Source organism: Saccoglossus kowalevskii, chromosome 12 (assembly GCF_978046115.1).
Source record: "Saccoglossus kowalevskii chromosome 12, keSacKowa6.1, whole genome shotgun sequence".
NCBI lineage: Eukaryota > Metazoa > Hemichordata > Enteropneusta > Harrimaniidae > Saccoglossus > Saccoglossus kowalevskii.
The window spans coordinates 5667747-5687087 of NC_140652.1; the positions used below are offsets into that span (position 1 = coordinate 5667747).

The following is a 19341-nucleotide window of genomic DNA, read 5'->3' on the forward strand; positions in this document are numbered from 1 at the left end:
CAGTAATATATAGTAAAGAGAAAGCGATGCGATGAAAGAGTGAGTACATCCGGTCATGTGATCGGACGCGTACACGCGATGTTTATTTGCGGGATTATGCTAAAAACAAATGTTATTGTTTCGGCTCAAAGGGGCTTAGTCGAAGTGCACATTCCCGAGATTTCCGTTACTTCCGTTTTTCCTTGAAATCAAAAGGTGATTTAATAAAAAAAGGTCGTATAGCTGTCTAAAGGTATAAGTCACCGTTTAACAAAAGTAAAAAAAAATGAAAAAAAAAAATCACCACGAAAGTCTACTACATGCTTGAATAATTTAACACTAATCTTCCCCTAATTAACATTGAACTTCAGAGAGTCTGTGAATAATGCAGTGCCAACAAACTAACCGTTAATATGGACAAAACAAACTATATGCTTATTACCACACCCAAAACATCATTTCGTATTGAGGGCAGGCTGTACATGGATGGTAGACAAATAGAGGGCGTATGTTTGTCTACTTACTTGGAAGTATCCATTGATCGTCATATGAACTGGAAGTCGCACATTGAAAAGGTAAAAAATCAGATTTCTCCGAAAGTTGGTATTCGCAAGTACGTTATTATGCCCCTCAGTATATCCATCTACTATATTTGTACAATTCATTAATATTGCCACATATTAGCTGTTGTATTGAAATTTTGGGACAATCACATTTGACTTCATCGAATCCCATCACGTTTAGAGCAGAAAGAAAGTTGTTCGTTTTATCACTTTGACTACCATGCATTTTCTGCCCCACTATTTAAACAACTTGAAATTCTGAATGTTTATACATTATCCATTCTACACACATTTGTGTTTGGTTTAATTTTGCATACAATATTAATAACTACCTTGGCCAAATTCGCCACATCTAACCGACCTGATACTCAAGTCAACGCTATTTTTGACAACTCACAAATTAACATCCCTTTTGCCCAAACATAGTTTCAAGTATACTGCGAGGCTAATTCGAAATAAAATGCTTTTCTAAAATTAATTATTGTTTTTATTTAGATTTATATAATTATTCAGCCTTCGCCCATTCCTTCGAAGCACCTGTTAACTTTTACCTCTTTCCATTTGTTTGTGCCATTTGTGTTTTACACTACATCAATAGACAACAAACCGATTCACAGCTTGCTTCATAATTTAATGTTCTTATGAATTAACTTTTAATTGGAAAAATTAGAAACATCGTCGCCGAGGGAGCATCCGGTCAAATCGAGAGGAAACGAAATGGTGGTGATAAAACAATCGTATATGTGAACGCATGTTAAGAAGAAGAAATAAAAGTTGACTTGGATTTGGTCCCGGACGCAGTGGAAGGTAAGAACTATACAGCTGAGGTGGAACATCGGGATGCCATCAAGCAGACCGGAGAGATGCATAGGTTTTGTGATGAAGACCGTGGGGGAGATCGGCTTAAAATGACAACCAGACAGAGTGAATCGGTTGAGGAGGATACGGAATAGAACTACACTATAAACTGTGAGTGAATAAATGAATAGGGTGAAATTCGCACTGCCCTGATTTTTTTAACTATTAAACTATAATTATTTGACATATATATTTAAACAATAATGTACTCCCCGGTGGTTCATATTGAACGAAATCACACTTTGCACGACATAATGTGTTATTATTAATTAGTTGCATTGGTAATGCCAGTGAACTTTCACACGTTAAAACTAAGATAATTTTGAAGAAATGACCGAAAACATTCAACGGAATCGCGTCTACATTATATGAGCCTTGTAATCTGTATACTGTATATAACGTCAACGCGTTCACGCAACGATTCCCATTCACACACACAAGCACAATACGGTACGCAGCGGTCGTTTCAACATAACACCTATAGAAAAAATAGACAAACTTGGAACTCCCTATCCTACATGATGTTAATTTTGCTATGATAGGAAGGACCAGTGATGTGTATATGGGTTGAAGCTGGTAAACCAGGCCGGGATGGCTTGCTGTACTGCAACACATCTTGCTTGCTCGCAGCAAGACGGCGAGCTCAACGACGGGATCATATGCAAATGTGTGGCGTAACACGTGCTCCCTATTTAGTCTGCTGTAAAGTATATTTTTCATTTCTTGCATTTTCGGGCACATTTAACTGGGATACTCCGACATCGATAAGGAAGGGGCCATCGTGTTTGCCTTTGGTGAGCTACATTTATTTACGCGTTGCACGTCGGTAGCGGGTGTTTCTCGCGAAGTTGGGATTGGCCAGACGACGATTTGTGTATGTCGTTATGGCGGGAATGAACTTTTTATGTAAACTAAGAACAAATAATTATTGTGCTTATAGCTCAGAGTTATTCATTTTAAGTTTTGATTTTAATTGTTTTCTCCCCATAATTCCCCTTATTATTAAGTGCCCCTCTCTTTATTTGTTCTCCGAATCAACATTCTATTCCTATGCATGCTACGGGGCCTTTATGCTAAATAATGAAATACATTATCGCGAATAATGTGGCAATGACGTCATAAAATTCGCTGGTATTGACAATGCTATAATATAATTTTAATTCTGTGTAACTAAATCTCTACTTGTGCGTGACGAATAAACACAATTATTAATTATTTTTCTATATATTTTTTTTATTTTTTATTCATTAAAAATATTCATTATTTTATTAGTTGCTAGAATAATCGCAAACCCCAATCCCACTGATGAGATTCAGACCAGCATTTGCAATTTTGGGAGAATCGAAAAATAAAATGGCAGCCAGAGTCAACTTGAACTGTAACGTGTGTTCTGGATTGTGTGTATCTTTTTAATTGAGATAGTACGCTTCAGATATTAATTGCCACCCATGGCATCACGAATTTCAATTCCCCACGATAATTTTTGACTGTTTAAAATGATATATAATTATCCCTGATGTATTCAACTCGGGTGGGGAAATAGGACATAAGTTGTAAAGTAAGTACATTTAGAAAACAGAGACATTGGTGTGTGAATGAAAAGCACACGTGTTTGGATACTTAGGAACAACCCATTGCACGAGTACAGTCACTGGTTTGTGTTGTGGAATAATGATATGTTTCGGACAGTTGCATGGTGATTTCTGTTGGCAAATAAAATAAATATAATAGTATTGACCTGATTCTCCTATTTCAAATTGGTGGGGCTTGAATAAAAAGTGGTGTACTCCACTAAATTGGCATTCTATATAAACTGATTTTTTCACTATTTCTAGATCACCAATCTGGTATAGTTATGGTGATATACATTTACCAATCGATTCACACCCCATGACAGCGGACAATCTGAAGGGGGAGACTTATAAGATTAGCACGCCACCAGAGACGTCTTTTAATAGACCTGCATTGAAGATAATCTCCCAGCTCCTGGATGCGTAGTAGCCTCACGAAGACCCTTCCCGTATTTTATGCCACAATACTAATAAATGCACAAATGTACCTTTGATGATATTTTTATTCATTAGCAAATGAATGTGTTTGTCAATATTCATAGAATTTATTCAATTTATCTTTATCTTAATTAACACTATTACTAAATAGGAACACGATATGATATTATATTTGACTATTTCACTGATGATGTCTTCAAACAGGAGATAGGCTGGTCCATTCGTTGCTTATTCAATTTTTCCTGTCATAGGCTACCCTACCTAGAAAACACAAATTGACAAAATGTTAACCATGTATTCATGACGAAATGTTGTACACATCAAGAGATATATTAAGTGAATTAATTAACCATTTCTTTATATTTCACCCACATAACATGAATCCCGAGACACTGAATAACCAAACTCGATTATTTATCAAACAACTGCATTCCTGAATTTACATGTAATGAATCTCTCGACTAATCACATTTGTTCTACACGGCCGAGTATACATGGTGTCCTTACACCGATACACCGAATTTGATTATTCTGCAGCCAAAATGTGCCCTCTCTTGTTTATATATGAAAGACATGTTAATAATAATTATTACATATGTACTTCTGTTTATTATGATTCGTTCCTGAAATCAAACTCGGTAAATCTACGTTCCATAAGCAAATGAGGTCTGAGAGCAAACAAATTAGTCCCTTCAGGAGTAACGTTTTTCGAAACATAGCAGAAGTAAACAATATTTAAAGGTACGATTTTTTTTCTTGCAGTACATGAATATACTTGCCTAGTGAAATGAAATTTGAACAACGGTAATGGTACTTTTTGCCAGTCACTTATTTTGACTAAAACTAATTTGCATATCACCATTGCAATAATGTTTTCGCTATTTTCACGGTCAATATGCAAAGGAACATCGTATTTCCATTGGCAACCGAACTATTTTTATTTTGTAAACAAAGTTTCGTCTGCTATTTTTATCTGGTTCACAAGAATGTCAGTAGTCTAAACAGATGTTCCAAATGCAGGTCAGCGACGACCGCTGTCGACGAAAACCATCCAGGCTGTGAAGTACCGCAGTTTGCCAATGCACAGATATGTGAAGGAACTTTTAACTTCAACACAAACTCTGTAACACAGGCGTTCAGTTCGATTTCTGGTTCTGTCGTGGTCCCAACTAAACATCCACGAAGTATTTATTTAGACAGTGATTCAAATTAGATGTATGATTATTTTATTTTCACAGAAACACGTTCTACACTGACATGCGTTTTTTGAGCGTAACACTATCTTGAAACATATTAATCTCGGAACATATTAATATCATTAATATGAAATAATCAAATATGAGACATATGTTATAATAACAGAACACCAAGGCCTTCCAGTGACTTTCGTTGCGTATCGAAGTTATTTTCACTCTTGATGCGGTGTATCTTCGCTTCGCACGTGAAAGTACGGCCGCAGGATACACCGCATTACTCAAGACAATAACTTCCATAGACAACGAAAGCCACGATAAGTGGGTGGGGTTCTGTCATAATATAATAATTATGCAATGTATCCGGCGTCTCAAAAGAAAATCGCTACAATCAATATTGTACGAGTATATGAGCATTTTTGAGGCAATATTGGTCAGGTTTTAAATAGGTGAAAACCAGAGCTTAGTAACATACTAATCACACTAGGCACTAAAACACCATAATAACACCTGATATCGAAAATTAAGCAGAACAAAACAATGAGTACAAGAACTGTAACAAGCAATGCAAAAATAACAACACCTCACAACACATTTGTAATTATGACATGGAGTGTCATGGCCAAGCAACTGAAAGACAAATTTCTAAAAAAATATTAAATCCGTTTAGTATGCCAACAATTCCACATAACAGAATATATCTACCATAACCATTTTTTTAATTAATGAAGTACAAATCGCAAGATTTCGAATCAAATCATATCTACCGATCAAACACGTCCGGTGAATAGGCAAATAATTAAAGAATAAGCCCAACTCAACTTCAGCATTTCTGCTGAGAAGAGATATTCAAAATAAGTAGTTATTCGACGGTTAGTATGTGTTGAAATAAATGTGTTGAAATACATATCACATCACTGTCAATTACGCCAACAGACAACACTGTATCATTCCCTTTCCAACAAATCGTCGATAAACTACTTACTCGGGTCTTCAAATTGTCCTCCCTGTGTCATGCCATGTGAAAAAAACACAGATGCATTACTCAATGGAATGAATATTAATTCTGCGCTTTATAATGTAAATACATTCGGATGTGTGGAAAATACACATAAAGTAAATTATGGAGTAGTAAATAAATATAATATTATTACTATTAATTATTATCATTGTGATTATTGACTTACCGGACAATTAGCTGCTCGGATATCAGTTACGTCTGAAAGTGATTAGAGATTAGGATAAGTAAAATGTTTAATTAACTAACTAACGAGAATTGAAAAATGTGTAAATTGAATGTATCAAACCTTGTCCAACAGCTTCACTTTCTAAATCCTGTTGAAAATAATAAATTGGTTGGTAATAATTATATTTATAATCATTCATAGATTTGAATATATATATTGCCACGAAACAACAATACAACAATACTGTTTTTTCAAGCCTTTGAAGTAAACGAACAGCAATCGCGGTTTTCGAATTCGAACGGAAACCCGTTACATGAATTGAAATAAGACATGTTGAAATATTGCAGTAGATGTTAGTTCAAAATTTCTAAGGAGACAGTTTATCGCCTTGCATAATAAAATAAGTCCACTCACTGGCAATTGCTGTTCTTCACCACTAATATTAATGACTAGTAAGAATAATAAAACAAAAATAATTACAGATGCTGCTGTAAAGGCTGCAATTGTATTCGATAGAAAAATTAGTAAACATTAGTTCAGTGTGTTTTTAAATGTAGACATGTAATTCACCGACGACCGTGTACTGTGCAATGCAAAATTGCATTACCTTCTTCAATTGGATACGAGATGTGAAAACACTGCGATCCGTGTCAGTGAATGGTAATAAATAATCTATACAGTTAAATATTCATTGGTTTCAGGCAGATTGATGTGATTGACAGGCTCTATGAGCTGTTTTATTTTTTCAGTATTTTTGTATATTGTCATGACAACACATACCAGTGGAATTCTTAACCAGTGAGCTTAGACTGTATAATTGGGTGATTGTATAATCCGGTGAAAATGTTGTTCTGGGTGAATTCAAATCAATTTTACAACTTTACAATTTTAAATGCCACCAATAAATATACTGCCTGACCGTATTTATTAATTCATACAAATAATAAATGCCACAAAAAAGTTTACTGTCTGGCTGGTAATGTCAATTCTTAGTCTTGTTATTGTCCGACCGAAACATGGTGACTGAACACAAATGTCTACAAGTATGGTTATGTAGTTGTATGGTTACGTTGCTACCTATATCTCTACATACATTTAGACTGCACACGCATGTTGATATATAATTGCTGTTGATAAAACATACTCCGTATCGTTTCCGTGTGTATTTGAATAATACTTTTCCTCAGCAAATTGTCCCCCCAAAGAATTCATAGAAGATATATTATCCCAAATGTAACTGAATGTAATAATATTGCTGTCAGACTCTAACTCAGTTCGGGCGTTGGATTCTCTTAGCTTGGCAGTTTGGGGTAAACTGGGAGATTCTACACATCATTCACAGGGTAAAACACAAGTTGTTCAGGTGTAATTTAGTAATAACAAGGTCGCTTAATAACTGAGTTAACCATGGTATCAGTGAGAGTTAAACTTTGGGGCGGGAGTTCTAAAGCATTGCGAGGTACCAACTTGTTCGACTACTATCCTCTTCTTCTATTTAATTTGATTATTTGCGCATTTCGTTTGTCTATGTCCATTCATGTTACAATCTGGGTTTGCATATTCTAAATTAGAAAGGGCTTATGCATAATGACGCATGCGTAGTAGCACAATGTAAGTATTTTGAGACACCGTCATGTAGTGACATAATAAAACCTCTTCGAAAGAGGTGAATTGGCCGCAATTAAATATTTAATATTTTAATATTTACATTTATACAATGGCAATAGAAACAATAAGAATACGAAGAAAAGTAATGAAATTATAAATACATAAAAATACTAATTCTGTTACAATAAACTGAATCAAAGTAAAAAATGTAATATTCGAAAGGACATCTAAGATGCTATCTTTTTAATGCAAACAAAAGATGCTCTTCTGAGCATTATACGTATTTAGCCCGAACTTGTGGATCTGTATTAGTATGTGAAAAACAGCGACAATAAGTGAACATCAAGTGATGCCATAAAATAATTATGCATTACAATCGCTGCCTTACCTTTAAACTGAATGAAACAGCACCTATAGGCTGCAACCATATGGCTTCGAGTCTAGCCGCAGCAACACTTTTTTGATATAGCATTTTGCAGCCAGTAAATCACATCTAGTGTTGAAATTAAAATAGAATATTACAATTAATTCATTAATATTACGAGCAGGGAATATCAAGTGATGCCTTAGAATAATTATGCTTAATAATCCCCTTATCTTTAAACTAAATGAAACAGCACATATAACTTGCACCCATATGGCTTCGAGTCTAGCCACAGCTTCACTTTTTTGATATAGCATTATCCAGCCAGTAAATCACATCTAGTGCTGAAAATTAAAATAAAATATAAATAATGTGTTACATCTGTTTTTCAGAAGAACCTTTCCAAATAAAAGAAATTCTGATATTTGAAAAAATATAGAGTTAGTCACTAAACCTAGTACTTTCACACTCAACCAATCTTGCAAAGTGAGTTTTTTTTATTATTTGCAGTTTTTAAAACGCCCGTTTGTTCACAAATAAAAACTAAACAATTGCACTTCACATAATTATATTTTTAAGTTGGGCCAGCTATGTTTCCACATAAAAAATACACATACTATTTCTATTTAATTTACTTTTATTTTTAATATTTTCACTGAAATAAAAAAAATATTTTAGAAGCATAACAATACATGAACATGATTTGGTGTCACAGTTTGCTCCTAATTTATATTGGAATATTGCCAGCAATAATTAGTAAAACTTGTTCAGCATACCATTTATTCCAGACATAATATTTAATGGCTAGTTCTCAGGATCTACAACAGAAATAAATAAACAGAAATCATTTCAATGCCATGTTTTAAGAAGTCACCGGCATATTTGTATTAGTCCCATACAATTACAAGCTGCAAGGTGGAGAGAGAGAGAGCGAGAGAGCGAGAGCGAGAGAGAGAGAGAGAGAATACAATGCTACAAATGTTATTATTCTGGGTGATTTCAATGCAAATTTAGAATCGTTATTTGGGCGTGAACTTAACAATATGTGTACAAAATAATATATATGTTGTGGATATACGTTTCCTTGGTCTTTCCACTGAACATTTTACGTATTACAGCGAGGCTCATGGTAGTACTGGGTGGTAAGATCACTGCCTTATTACACCCTTTGATCACAACGCAATACGTATTATGAATAATTTTATGTCGTCATCACTTTCCTCTCAGTGTTTAGATGGAGGGTGTACATCTGACACAATTTGAATTCCAGCATCGATTCGGAAATTGCCATAAAACCATGCTGAAATGGTCTAAGGTGACTCAACATGAGGCTACAAGATACCAATCTAGAACTGCTCAGCTTCTGTGTGACATTAATACACCAAATAACGTACTGAGCTGTCGTGATCCTAATTGTGAAAATCGAGACCTACTATGCTGACATTGTTCAATCATTGCATGTAGTGGTTAAGGATACTATACCAACTGTCAACACTAAACGATGTCACGAGATTCAAGGATGTAATGACCAGTTCGTAACTTTCATAACATTGCTGGGTATGCATTTATGGTGTGGTTAATTAATGGAAGACCACGTACAGGACTAATATATGAATTGACGCGTAAAACGCGCGGGCATTTATAAGTTATTACAGAGGTAATCGCGGAAATGTTGGAACAATTTTCACCCTATACCACCTAAAATAGGGGTTGGGATGGGCATTTGTAATATGTGGAAAAACATTATGAATCTCTTCTTCAGTCTGTAACAAATTGCACAAACAATAATCATGTGATATTGGCTGTGAATGAAAAGAATTACCCTGAAGATATGATATGATGAAGAAAATTGTCGACTTCTATAAAAGTCAAAACTCGCCCGTTTCTTCTTGTTTCATGAATGCAACAAAAGCGTTTGACAAGGTAAACCATTTGAAGTTATTCAAAAAAATACTTAAAAGTGGAATACCTTTATTTATTGTGCGTTGCCTATTGTATTGCTGTCGGGGTCATACTTATTTTACTTCAGAAATATCTGCGTTCTTTAGAGTGACCAATGGAGTTTGACGAGGAAGAATTGTTTTCGCCGACGTTATTTCATATTTATATTGACGATCTTAGCTACTAGGCTGCAAAGCAGGTGTTGGGTGTCATTTAGTTGGAAAAATAATGGATCATCTTTTTTATGCTGATGGTAATTTGTCACCTTCTGTCAAATCATTGAAAAAGCTCGTTGGGTTCTGCGAGTGTTATGATATAGAGTTTGACATTCATATCATCATACTTTCCAAACACGTGGGGTTCTAAGGTGTTCCAAGCGTGTAATTATATGTTAATACTCTCTTTGTCGTCTAAGTACCTAGCTATATGGTGTCAGATGGCAAAGATGAACCTGATATGAAGCGACAGTCGAGGTGTATTTATGCTAGGGCAAATTGAATATTATTATTTTTTTAAAAGATCAGATTACGATAAGTGCATGTTATTTAGATTTTATTTATACAATATCTATTTTTTAAATGTTTGAAGTGATACAGTAAATACAGTGCGAGTGGCTTATAACAACGCTCGTGAATGTAGGGCCGCAGGATACACCGCATCACTCGTGAAAATAACGGTGAAGATGTTGTGTTCTGTCATATACAAACACAAATAACAAACAAGACATATTCAGTAAAGCGAAGAAAGGAATTGACGCCAAAATGAAAATGTTGCTGAAGAGTATTCGAGAGGAACAGGATAGTTACAGCTAACAACAACCACGTGATACCGCCCACATATTCCGGTGAATAAATGATCGCCCCTGTAAGTATATGACCATCGCAAACGTGATCATCCTAGTGTGAACAAGGGAAAAGTATGAAGTATGGACGACGGTGGTAACGAAATTCCGTACTGAGCTTATTACTCAATTATATCGTGTCGTGTTTACATGGGAGAGGAGAGTGTAAAGTCCACAACAAAATTACAGGAACATAAAACCTAAAACGATGTGAAAATACAATCAATACAATAAATTACATTGGAAAAATAATGACAGTTCGAATCGAGATTGGAATTCCCACAAATATTGCTAAGAAGTTTAAAATCCCAATGAAAATGAGCAAAAGAATGAATTAGTCAATCAATCACGCTAAGTCTCATGGAAGTATGCAACTGATTCCATTGTCACTCATTGTGTGTCCTTTGTGAGCCAATTTTATAATAATAAATAAGTTAAATTACTGAAAATACATAAACTAAATACCCTTAAGGAAATCTGTTTAAATAAGTGTCTAGAATATCAAAAAATCAGTAGAACTTGTTACATGAAGTTGAATTAACTTTTTGTAAATTTGCGTAACGTCACAAAAACACGTATTCAACACATGTAAATTATTAAAAAAGGTACACTACGATAACATTTTCAAACGTTTTATTTGGAGAGTACTGGTGGTTCTTAAAAATCTGCAATTTAACTGACCTCCGAAGACAACATGGCCTCCTAACTTTGTGTATATTGTTTACAAATCGAACTTAATTCAAGAGAACCACTTGAATACAGTTAAATTTTCAATTACTCACTAAAAACAATTAACATTGCACATAATGGTCAGTGGGTAGTGTCATACAGATTCAACTTTGACGTCTATATTGTGGCATTGCAATATAAATTAATTTAATCGTCATCGAGTACATCGAATATTTCATCTATGATGGAATAGTCTGTGATATCGCGTAACCATGGTAACGTATACTTATCCGACAGCGATGCTGTGTGATTTAAAATAAAATAAAAAATGATTTCTAGTGTTTCAAAGATTAAAACTAAAAAAGACCAGAAACGTATTTATCTAACAAGTGCTACTGAAGATAACAAGTTTTACAGATTAGAAAATATTATAGAAATAATATGTCTATATGAGACCCATATATATCGCACATGCGCAGCGCGACGATTACCGCGGTTTAACACAACAACGCACACAAAGATCGATCTGACAGACACAATGGTTTGAGCTATCTGCAATTACATGTCGATCGTTGTTCGTGTTTGTTCGTGGTAAATGAAGGACATGTACAAGTTGACTAGTAAAGGGCGGTGGTCGTCGTCGCTCAGCACGTGTTCGAATTTCATGTAAACAACAACTGTATTTTACATGCGTGTGTAAGTTGCTATGAGTCGTGTTGTATGTCGGATCGTATATTGAGAGTCTTTACTAGACTCGTCACTTACATAAGGTAAGGTTCATGCCAGGTTCGGCCACGTATGTGCAGTCGGTCCGGCGAACCATTTATTTAACAAAACATACTAATAAAGCCGACTAAAAACGACTGCCATTACATTGCATGTAGTGTTCAAATTGAAATAAACTAAATGAGAGAAAAAATAACTTACATGAACTGCAAAAGAGATCGACTATTGATTCTCGAAATCAACATTACTCGGTTAAAGAAACATTTAAAATAACAGACAAAAAACATCAACAAAATAGTTACCCCCGTTACTGGCACGCCGACCGCCCAGGAAAAACCAGGAATAAAAAAAAACCTGGAAACCTGTACCCGTCGCACTGTCGATCGTGCCCAGGGGAAGGTGGCGGGTGTCGCCCTGTATTATACAACAAACTTACAAAACAACAAGTTGAAAACTGCACTGTAGCGAGACTGGCCTAGATTGGCATTCAACCTTCTGTCATCCACTTAAATACCCCTTGTCACATGACCCCACATACCATACCCGTCTGTTTGCCATCTCGAACAGACAATAGTAACCCGCTATACTGCGAAACGCGGTTAACAATATGTCTTTACTAGACTCGTCACATCCGACAATGTACAACACACACTTACATAAGGTAAGGTTCATGCCAGGTTCGGCCACGTAGATTACAAAAAGAACGGGCCCGTATGTACGCCTACAAAGTTTGCGAAATTGACAAGCCAGCGAGTCAACAGCGTTGCCATCTTGGCGGTATCTGATTGGCCCTGGCCGTAAACGTGCATTAGATGCGGCAGTTGCACCTCCTGCCCGCAAAAGAATGAACGCCAAATCTAAAGCATCATCACCATGCACTGCCCAAGACGTTTGACAATCGTCTCCTTCGCTCTGGTGTAACATAACGGCACACAACTCAATCGAGTCTAGAAATAACGACTGTATTACCCTGTTTGCACTGCTCAGCTTTAACTGAGAAAATAAAAAAATGACTTGTGGTTTTCGTAAATAACATAGCAAAATACAAACTCTTCAAATTAACAAAACTGTACATAACGAGTATTTCATACAAAGCGACTTCAAAATATTTCTGCAGATACAGAGTCTTCTCTGAATTCAACAAAAAATATGCTGGGATAGACTATCAGTGAAAAGATGGATGGTTGGATAACCGTAACCAGCTGTAATAGGTAATTGTGTAAACATAACTGTCGGAGACTAAGCAAACATTCAAACAAATAAGAAAAAAAATACAAAAGTGACCCTTCCTTGCCGATAATAGTCTTTCCATTATTTATATACGCGAAGTTCTTGATTGTTACCGTAGTATTTTCGCTGCCCGATTCCCAAAGTAATACTTCGTCAGCCTAATAGGACGTCGTCCAGGCTCAGACCTGAAACAAAAAAACACTCTGTTAATAACTCTTACATCATGGCTTCTCATGCCAAAACGTTTAAACAAAACTAATGTGTAACGCCACCAGATAGAAATTGAAAGTTTCATTAAATACACCATTGTGGCATACAAGTATTAATCTTACCATTCGTTCCACTTTAATTGCATATATATTGTCAGCCGGGCATATCACTGTCCGAAAGAGGCCGACTGCCACATGGGAATGAATAATGTGCCAAGAGCTTGGTCTCATCTCAACTTCGCACATACCTTGTTCATTAATTTTGTAAAGCCATTTTTGAGTGCTTGTTTCCCATCCCAACTTTGGGAAAGAACATTAATTGTCTCAGTATTGGGACATTTTCAGCTAGGGTTGAACCTCGCATAATGTACTCGCTGTCAAAAGCATCCTTATCCACTAGAATGTAGATCTCGGAGCATCCAGCTTCTGGGCAGCATCACTACTGATGCTCCAGTCGTAAATTACTGTTGCTGTCAAACGCGACCCCATTCACTGAAATGTAGATCTCACATAGCTTAAGCTCCTGGAAAAGCATAAATATTGATGATCTTGTCGTCGTTGACTGTTGCTGTCAAAAGCAACCCCATCCACCGAAATGTAGAACTCACAGAGGATCAAGCTCAAGGACAGCATCACTACTGTTGCTCCAGCGTATATGCTATTGCATAAATCAAATTGCATAACACTATATCCCTTAACTCAGGCACTCTACTTACGACTCTCGCAATCTTCGCCACGATCTAGTTATTTGTGCACAATTGCACGTTTAAGCCTTCAAAACTTTTACTGTTTCATAATAACATACGGTGAACTGCAACGAGTTCCTTCCAGGTTGAACTTCCAACGTGTCCTTATGGAGACCACTTACCTTCTTGATCAATATACCTGCCATAGCCAATTGAGGACGTGCCAGTATAAAAAACACATACGGTGTATGAAAAAACACCTTCAAAGTATTTACTGTTACATACAATCCTCACTACTTCCTGGTTATCCGCATATTCACTGAAATGTGGATCCCACAGGGCATCAAAGCTCCTGAAAAACATCATTACTGATACTGCTTCCGTAATTTACTGTTGCTGTAAAAAAAACATATCCATTGAAATGTGGATCCCACTGGGCATCAAGCTCATTGAAAGCATCAAAACCAAATACTACAATCGTTGTAAACAGCATGTTTACTAAGCCCATTGGCTAAAGCATTCTGCCCCAGAGGCGCACACCTTGGGCATAGCAGCGTATATGCTATCGCGTAAATCAAATTGCATAACTTTAGACTCTCGCAATCTTCGCCACGATCTAGTTATTTGTGCACAATTGCACGTTTAAGCCTTCAACACTTTTACTGTTTCATAATAATATACGGTGAACTGCAACGAGTTCTTTCTAGGTTGAACTTCCAATGTGTCCTTATAGAGACCACTTACCTTCTTGATCAATACATCTGCCATAGCCAATTGAGGACGTGTCAGTATAAAAAACACACCCTTTGTATGACCTTCTAAGTATTTACTGTTACATGCAATCCTCACCACTTCCTGGTTATCCGCTCAAATCTTTCCTAATTACAAACAGTGAGCTTCAACGAGTGCTCGCCAGGTTGAACTTTCAACCATGCTATACAGAACACTTACAACATACACTCTTACCTTCTTGTTTAACATTATAAACACTATGGCCGTCATGGCCGACATGTACGGAAGCATGGCGTAGTCCCATTCATGCGCATTAAATTCCTAACTCGCTTATCTAACATGATGAAAACAGGCACAAATATACCTATTGTGGAATTGCAATGTTTTACTGATTCCTTCAAACATGCACGGTTTGAAAGAGCTCTAGATTTAAATAAATGGTTACCAGCTATGATTTCATCGATACGTTGATGCAAGCTCACCAATAACCAAGTCACACACACGCAACTGACCAACAACTTACCTTCGCTTTGATATTTTAGTGAATAAACATGGCGCGATGGAAATGCCAAATTCCAAAGTAAAACGCCTTGGACACACGATACCTACGACCGTAACTAGAATCTTGGGAGAATCCAAAATAGCCCTGATTTTTCCACACGAACGAATAATTGTCAAGCGAGAGACGCGTCTTAACAAGGACAGTTGCATTTGAACAAGAACAAAAAAATAACGTTCCTACAATCTAACACCAGTCAACGTTTACCTGCCTTATTATATCGACAATCAACTAATAACGTGGGAGAATACATATTTCTTCAGTACTCCAAGATCGAATTATCAATTTCGGTTGACACAAATACATACCGTGGAGAAGTAGCCATAACTGGCATACACGTCCAACACTTTAGACCAAGTGGTTGTCACTTTACAAACAAATTACCAAACTCTAAACCTGCTCACAAGAGTCCCTGGCAAAGGGACGCAAATCTCAAAATAGTAAGTCAGCCAAATAGTGGAGTGACTGTAACACCACTCACATCGTACAACTCAAAGCATACAGGAATTTTTTTTTTTTGCCGCGACAATTGACACCCCATAAATTAGGGATGCTACCTCACAAAAAACGAACAATCAAGATCGGCATTGGTGATAAAATAGTTACATTAAGAGTTACTTAACTTAATGTTCGACATCTTTGGATTGGAGAACACGTAACGAATACGGCACGTGAAAGATGCTCATGGTTTCTTTGAATTCTCCGCTCTCGAAACAGTACTCGATGCCATTTGTAAGCAATCTTGCTGTGGTGCCTGCCGGATATGATGCCAACGAGGCTGCATAGTAAATAAAATTAATATTGCAGTATGTTTCTTCTCGGCTTCAGAATGTTTCTTGCCTGCTTTTTAGCCGCCCAAAACATAGGCCGAAATGTACGTCTTGTATGTTTTGACATCTCGTCCACGGTCTTCCCAATCGGCTAACCAAAGTGAACGTTTTCGTGCATTCCCGACACTACGGGATCTGCTAGTTCTATCAACCGTCTTTTCTACTTGCACTTGAAAAAAACATAGTCGTGATGTTAAAGGTTTACTGCTGGGCTGATAGTGCCGCACTGCCTGATCCATGATGATTCACACGAGAAGCACAGGAATGAACAAAGTGTGACTAAAAAGGAAACCGCCGAAAACTGCACTGTAGCGAGACTGGCCTAGATTGACATTCAACCTTCTGTCCTCCACTTAAATACCACTTGTCACACGATCCCACATACCGTACCCGTCTGTTTGCCATCTCGAACAGACAATAGTTACCCGCTATACTGCGAAACTCGGTTAACAATATTTATCCGGTGTATTTGGGAAGTTGTCAACTTGATACTTCTAAAAGTGATTGTTAACGGGGGTGATGCTTTTCCCTCGTATATCACCAATGAAATAAAAAGTAAGAATTGTGAATTGTGCTCTTTGCAGTAATTTTGCCAAACGTTAATACATGGGTAGCAAACCTCAGTCCACAATCTGTTCCTTTCGCGGTCTGAGAGCAAACAAAAACGTTCACTTTAGTACATCAATAGCGCCATCATCGACGACTGTACCCATCATTTTGAAAATCACTGAGCAGCGAGGCACACGATTTGATTCACTCGTAACACACTTGTTTTGAAATGGTATGTTTTCTTTTCATGTTATCAAATATTTCAAAACGGTGGTTCACGTTTTGGCTCACGTCACGTCATCGGCGTTCAATTTGGTTTCAAGTTTTTGGTATTACGCGAAACGATGATCACATTCCCTCATGAGAGCCTTCCTAAGAACAGGGAATTCCATAGTCCAAAGCTGGGCCATGTGACATTGTTCTGAGTGATAAATAAATGAAATATACAAAATTTACATACGCGTATTTATATTTACGTGAGATTGTTATTTTTTTATTGACAGCTTTCTGATATCACATTACACACTTTTATAGTGTAAATGCATGTCAATGCCCGTGTTTGTATTATTACATACTACGTGCAACATGCGCATTTTTACTTCATTATTTTGTGTACTCTTGACAAATTTGAATATGTCCAAAGAAATTTAATAGATTCTACTCCTTTCCCCATACACGTTTTAAATGGGTTTATTGTACAAGGAAAATGACGTTGGGTACAATTCATGTAAATGCTACTGTTAGCATATGTCAGTATATATTCACTTGTGTACGTTAACATTAATATTTTTCAATCAAATAATAACATGTACTATAATTGGAAATCCTTTCAATCAACGACGACCAAGATCAATTGAGTTCTGCTTTCATCTGAAATATGAAAATTAAAACTAGTATAATTGAATTGTTCGAATTTTATGTTATTGATTACGCGCTATATACAATTATGGATTAGAAGTTAAAAACAATATGTGCGAGGTAATACGACAATTATTGTCTGCTTCATCTAGTTGTTTCTGTATATTTATAGAATGACGTCACTTTGTGTCAACAATTCTTTTTGTATGCTTCTTTTAGGCAAAGATTGTAATCCATTGCAAAAAAAATTGTTTTTCATGGTCACTTTCCCTTTGAAAGTTTTTTTTTCGGAGTCCTCCATTTCTGTTCAAAAAACGTCCTTACAATATGCAGTTAAATCATTCATATTACGTCCCTTAAATTATTCATATTACCTTCCCTTAATGCAATCATACTTTACAGTGTTTAAATAAATCACTCTCCCATCAACGTATGGTTTCAGTAAAATCTGTGGACACATTGATGTACAAACATGACTATAGACAGGAATAAAATACATACCGGTAAGATGGGACGGGGCAAACAATGATAGTAAACATAGAACATATTTTAGGTTTAGATTCTATTAGAAATATATGTTTATGATTTCTCGTGAAGATTATTAAGACATATATATAGAACATGAACATCTGCACAGAATATATAATTCTAGTTAAGCAGTCGATACATTGTGTGCATACTGGTCGTAAACATTATGCGATCATGTGATGCGTTTAGTCACGATACGTGTAACCTTTTGATGTATAGATTATGATGTGAATGATATGAAGTGTGTATTGTGGTGTGAAGCCCACAATCTCAATCTATCAATTGACAAGCTTAACTTAAAGTATGTATTATTATAACACGAGGAATTGTGTTTGTTAGTTGAAACATATCCCTGTTTCTATTTTATTGGGTGTTTGTTGCTGGAATCGCCATAGAGTTTTGTCTCGTTCTTCGCATTATCTACATTTTGTCATCAAGTGGTGTATATTTAAAAAAAATCCAAATTTATGTAGACATTGAACGAGTCATCTAAACATCCTTACAAGAATTCCACGCCGAGGAATTGCGGCAGGTGGACGATATATTGGTTGCATAATGATGAATATATATTCAGGATCTATTTCAAAATATGATTTGCACCACGACTGTTTTAAATTGGCTAATTTACAAGAAATTAGGTTACTCGTATTAACTACAACAATCTGATTGGCTGAAACTCGTCTCGACAATTCGCGATAGACGTAGCACACGTGTGTTAACCGTCTTTGAAATTGTAGCAGTGTATGCAATGTATACCCAACCATGACTGGTAGTAATACGTAAAAAGTAGAAAAGGGATTGAACTCATGTCATCGTATAGTAAACGCACGAATACAACCCAGAATGCAATTATAAGTTACCAACGTCATTACAATATGTGTATACACGCGTTGTTCACGACAATATCAAACATGACACGCTGTATGCGTCACATGAAATCCACGTAAAACACAACATGCCGTTGTATATATCACACGAACACGGTGCTGGTTTTATTTGTTCCGTATATTTTTAATCTCCATAATCATAGTATACCGATTAGAACCGTATGACTGCTCTCCCTTAAAGGATGCGGGTTTGAAGGAACTTCGATACCAACATCACGTTAATTATAATAAAGGTTTCAGCTATCCCGACGATTCACATATTTACATTGAGTACCCACCCGTTCTCACTATTTAAATGTCGTTCAAGAATTTAGTAATATTTGATGAACTGTTCC

At 36.2% G+C, this 19341-nt stretch overlaps 1 long non-coding RNA gene across 1 annotated transcript; it reads right to left on the minus strand.

Moving 5' to 3' along the window:
- Positions 1-3456: 3456 nt before the first annotated feature.
- On the minus strand, positions 3457-8082 carry LOC144363054 (uncharacterized). The gene is made up of 6 exons (XR_013422661.2): positions 7786-8082; positions 6204-6238; positions 5910-5937; positions 5790-5821; positions 5588-5609; positions 3457-3670 (listed from the first exon to the last, which is right to left on the minus strand). It is a non-coding gene; the product is annotated as an uncharacterized LOC144363054 (long non-coding RNA).
- Positions 8083-19341: the final 11259 nt, after the last annotated feature.